The 4775-nt window shown below is 51.9% G+C and overlaps 1 protein-coding gene across 1 annotated transcript in view; it reads left to right on the forward strand.

The window, feature by feature from the left end:
* LOC127923138 ((E2-independent) E3 ubiquitin-conjugating enzyme FATS-like) overlaps window positions 1-205 on the forward strand; it is a 26249-nt gene extending 26044 nt beyond the window's left edge. Inside the window, exon 4 of the mRNA XM_052507063.1 lies at window positions 1-205. This exon is cut by the window's left edge and continues 680 nt beyond it. The gene's annotated coding sequence lies outside the window, so the exon portion shown is untranslated.
* The last annotated feature ends 4570 nt before the right edge of the window (window positions 206-4775 follow it).

The raw sequence follows: 4775 nt of genomic DNA on the forward strand, positions 1-4775 counted from the left end.
CTATGCTATCTATATTATCTATGCTATCTCTGCTATCTATGCTATGTATGCTATGTATGCTATCTATGCTATCTATGCTATGTATGCTATCTATGCTATCTATGCTATCTATGCTATCTATATTATCTATGCTATCTCTGCTATCTATGCTATGTATGCTATGTATGCTATCTATGCTATCTATGCTATCTATGCTACCTATGCATATGGGCTGTGTACTGTATTGAAGCCTTCCATAAAAAAAACTATCGTTGGCTCCACTAAAATGCTGTTTTCCACTACATTATTCTATGTTATCTATGTTATCTATGCATCCTGCTTGTTTATATTATTCGTATTGATTTAGCTAGGCATGTAAATCAAATCAAATCAAATGTATTTATATAGCCCTTCGTACATCAGCTGATATCTCAAAGTGCTGTACAGAAACCCAGCCTGAAACCCCAAACAGTAAGCAATGCAGGTGTAGAAGCACGGAGAAGCCAATAAGAGGCACTTCTCTTTGGCCTCCTTCTGATACCGTTTCCCTCGTGTTTGGGTGGTGTTTGGGTTGTGCTCACTAGGACAACACTATAGCAGCTTGAAAACGCTGTGCAATGGAAAACAAAAAATGAGCTATTCTTATTGGACAATTTCAACGAACTGAACAAGACCCTGTTGTCACCCTGATGTCACCCTGATGTCACCTTGTCACCCTGATGTCACCCTGATGTCACCCTGATGTCACCTTGTCACCCTGCTGTCACCCTGCTGTCACCCTGCTGTCACCCTGCTGTCACCCTGATGTCACCCTGCTGTCACCTTGTCACCCTGCTGTCACCCTGCTGTCACCCTGCTGTCACCCTGCTGTCACTCTGCTGTCACCTTGCTGTCACCCTGCTGTCACCCTGCTGTCACCCTGCTGTCACTCTGCTGTCAACTTGCTGTCACCCTGCTGTCACCCTGCTGTCACTCTGCTGTCACCTTGTCACCCTGCTGTCACCCTGCTGTCACCCTGCTGTCACCCTGCTGTCACCCTGCTGTCAACTTGCTGTCACCCTGCTGTCACCCTGATGTCACCCTGATGTCACCTTGTCACCCTGCTGTCACCCTGCTGTCACCTTGTCACCCTGATGTCACCCTGCTGTCACCCTGCTGTCACCCTGCTGTCACTCTGCTGTCACCTTGCTGTCACCCTGCTGTCACCCTGCTGTCACCCTGCTGTCACTCTGCTGTCAACTTGCTGTCACCCTGCTGTCACCCTGCTGTCACTCTGCTGTCACCTTGCTGTCACCCTGCTGTCACCCTGCTGTCACCCTGCTGTCACCTTGCTGTCACCCTGCTGTCACCCTGCTGTCACCCTGCTGTCACCTTGCTGTCACCTTGTCACCCTGCTGTCACCCTGCTGTCACCCTGCTGTCACCTTGTCACCCTGCTGTCACCCTGCTGTCACCCTGATGTCACCCTGCTGTCACCCTGCTGTCACCCTGCTGTCACTCTGCTGTCACCTTGTCACCCTGCTGTCACTCTGCTGTCACCTTGTCACCCTGCTGTCACCCTGCTGTCACCCTGCTGTCACCTTGTCACCCTGCTGTCACCCTGATGTCACCCTGCTGTCACCTTGTCACCCTGCTGTCACCCTGCTGTCACCCTGCTGTCACCCTGCTGTCACCCTGCTGTCACCTTGTCACCCTGCTGTCACTCTGCTGTCACCTTGTCACCCTGCTGTCACCCTGATGTCACCCTGCTGTCACCTTGTCACCCTGCTGTCACCCTGCTGTCACCTTGTCACCCTGCTGTCACCCTGCTGTCACCTTGTCACCCTGCTGTCACCCTGCTGTCACCTTGTCACCCTGCTGTCACCCTGCTGTCACCCTGCTGTCACCTTGTCACCCTGCTGTCACTCTGCTGTCACCTTGTCACCCTGCTGTCACCCTGCTGTCACCCTGATGTCACCCTGCTGTCACCCTGCTGTCACCCTGATGTCACCCTGCTGTCACCCTGCTGTCACTCTGCTGTCACCTTGCTGTCACCCTGCTGTCACCCTGCTGTCACCCTGCTGTCACTCTGCTGTCACCCTGCTGTCACTCTGCTGTCACCTTGCTGTCACCCTGCTGTCACCCTGCTGTCACCCTGCTGTCACCTTGCTGTCACCCTGCTGTCACCCTGCTGTCACCCTGCTGTCACCTTGCTGTCACCCTGCTGTCACCTTGTCACCCTGCTGTCACCCTGCTGTCACCCTGCTGTCACCCTGATGTCATCCTGATGTCACCCTGATGTCACCCTGATGTCACCCTGCTGTCACCCTCCTGTCACCCTGCTGTCACCTTGTTGTCACCCTGATGTCACCCTCCTGTCACCCTGTTGTCACCCTGCTGTCACCCTGATGTCACCCTCCTGTCACCCTGTTGTCACCCTGCTGTCACCCTGCTGTCACCCTGATGTCACCCTCCTGTCACCCTGTTGTCACCCTGCTGTCACCCTGATGTCACCCTCCTGTCACCCTGTTGTCACCCTGCTGTCACCCTGATGTCACCCTCCTGTCACCCTGTTGTCAACCTGCTGTCACCTTGTTGTCACCCTGATGTCACCCTGCTGTCACCCTGCTGTCACCCTGCTGTCACCCTGCTGTCACCTTGCTGTCACCCTGATGTCACCCTGCTGTCACCTTGTTGTCACCCTGCTGTCACCCTGCTGTCACCCTGCTGTCACCCTGCTGTCACCCTGATGTCACCCTGCTGTCACCTTGCTGTCACAAGGAAGCTTTGAAATCCTCTTCAGTCCCTTTCACAGAATCTCATGTGGTCTGAGATCCTCTATCCAGGGTGGTTTCTGTGGTCTAGGGTGGTTGCTATGATTTAGGGTGGTTTCTGTGGTCTAGGGAGGTTTCTGTGGTTTGGAGGTCTAGGGTGGTTTCTGTGGTCTAGGGTGGTTTCTGTGGTCTAGGGTGGTTTCTGTGGACCCTGTCATCATTCAGATTTTCAATCAGAACATGATCTGGAGACTGAATCTGGAGACTGAATCTGGAGACTGAATCTGGAGACTTGACCTGCAGACTGAATCTGGAGACTGGATTTGGAGACTTGATCTGGAGACTGAATCTGGAGACTGGATCTGGAGACTGAATCTAGAGACTGGATCTGGAGACTGAATCTAGAGACTGAATCTGGAGACTTGATCTGGAGACTTGATCTGGAGACTGGATCTGGAGACTGAATCTGGAGACTGGATTTGGAGACTGGATCTGGAGACTGAATCTAGAGACTGGATCTGGAGACTGGATCTAGAGACTGGATCTGGAGACTGGATCTGGAGACTGGATCTGGAGACTGGATCTGGAGACTGAATCTGGAGACTGGATCTGGAGACTGGATCTGGAGACTGGATCTGGAGACTGGATCTGGAGACTGAATCTGGAGACTGAATCTGGAGACTGGATCTGGAGACTGGATCTGGAGACTGAATCTGGAGACTGGATCTGGAGACTGGATCTGGAGACTGAATCTGGAGACTGAATCTGGAGACTGGATCTGGAGACTGGATCTGGAGACTGGATCTGGATCTGGAGACTGGATCTGGAGACTGGATTTGGAGACTTGATCTGGAGACTGAATCTGGAGACTGGATCTGGAGACTGAATCTAGAGACTGGATCTGGAGACTGAATCTAGAGACTGAATCTGGAGACTTGATCTGGAGACTTGATCTGGAGACTGGATCTGGAGACTGAATCTGGAGACTGGATTTGGAGACTGGATCTGGAGACTGAATCTAGAGACTGGATCTGGAGACTGGATCTAGAGACTGGATCTGGAGACTGGATCTGGAGACTGGATCTGGAGACTGGATCTGGAGACTGGATCTGGAGACTGAATCTAGAGACTGGGTCAAGAGACTGAATATAGAGACTGGATCTGGAGACTGAATCTGGAGACTGGATCTGGAGACTGGATCTGGAGACTGGATCTGGAGACTGAATCTGGAGACTGGATCTGGAGACTGGATCTGGAGACTGGATCTGGAGACTGGATCTGGAGACTGGATCTGGAGACTGAATCTGGAGACTGAATCTGGAGACTGGATCTGGAGACTGGATCTGGAGACTGAATCTGGAGACTGGATCTGGAGACTGGATCTGGAGACTGAATCTGGAGACTGAATCTGGAGACTGGATCTGGAGACTGGATCTGGAGACTGGATCTGGATCTGGAGACTGGATCTGGAGACTGGATTTGGAGACTTGATCTGGAGACTGAATCTGGAGACTGGATCTGGAGACTGAATCTAGAGACTGGATCTGGAGACTGAATCTAGAGACTGAATCTGGAGACTTGATCTGGAGACTTGATCTGGAGACTGGATCTGGAGACTGAATCTGGAGACTGGATTTGGAGACTGGATCTGGAGACTGAATCTAGAGACTGGATCTGGAGACTGGATCTAGAGACTGGATCTGGAGACTGGATCTGGAGACTGGATCTGGAGACTGGATCTGGAGACTGGATCTGGAGACTGAATCTAGAGACTGGGTCAAGAGACTGAATATAGAGACTGGATCTGGAGACTGAATCTGGAGACTGGATCTGGAGACTGGATCTGGAGACTGGATCTGGAGACTGAATCTGGAGACTGGATCTGGAGACTGGATCTGGAGACTGGATCTGGAGACTGAATCTGGAGACTGAATCTGGAGACTGAATCTGAGACTCTGGAGACTGGATCTGAGACTGAATCTGAGACTGGATCTGGAGACTGGATCTGGAGACTGGATCTGGAGACTGAATCTGGAGACTGGAT

This window comes from Oncorhynchus keta, unplaced genomic scaffold (genome assembly GCF_023373465.1).
Source record: "Oncorhynchus keta strain PuntledgeMale-10-30-2019 unplaced genomic scaffold, Oket_V2 Un_contig_28512_pilon_pilon, whole genome shotgun sequence".
In the NCBI taxonomy this organism is placed as follows: domain Eukaryota; kingdom Metazoa; phylum Chordata; class Actinopteri; order Salmoniformes; family Salmonidae; genus Oncorhynchus; species Oncorhynchus keta.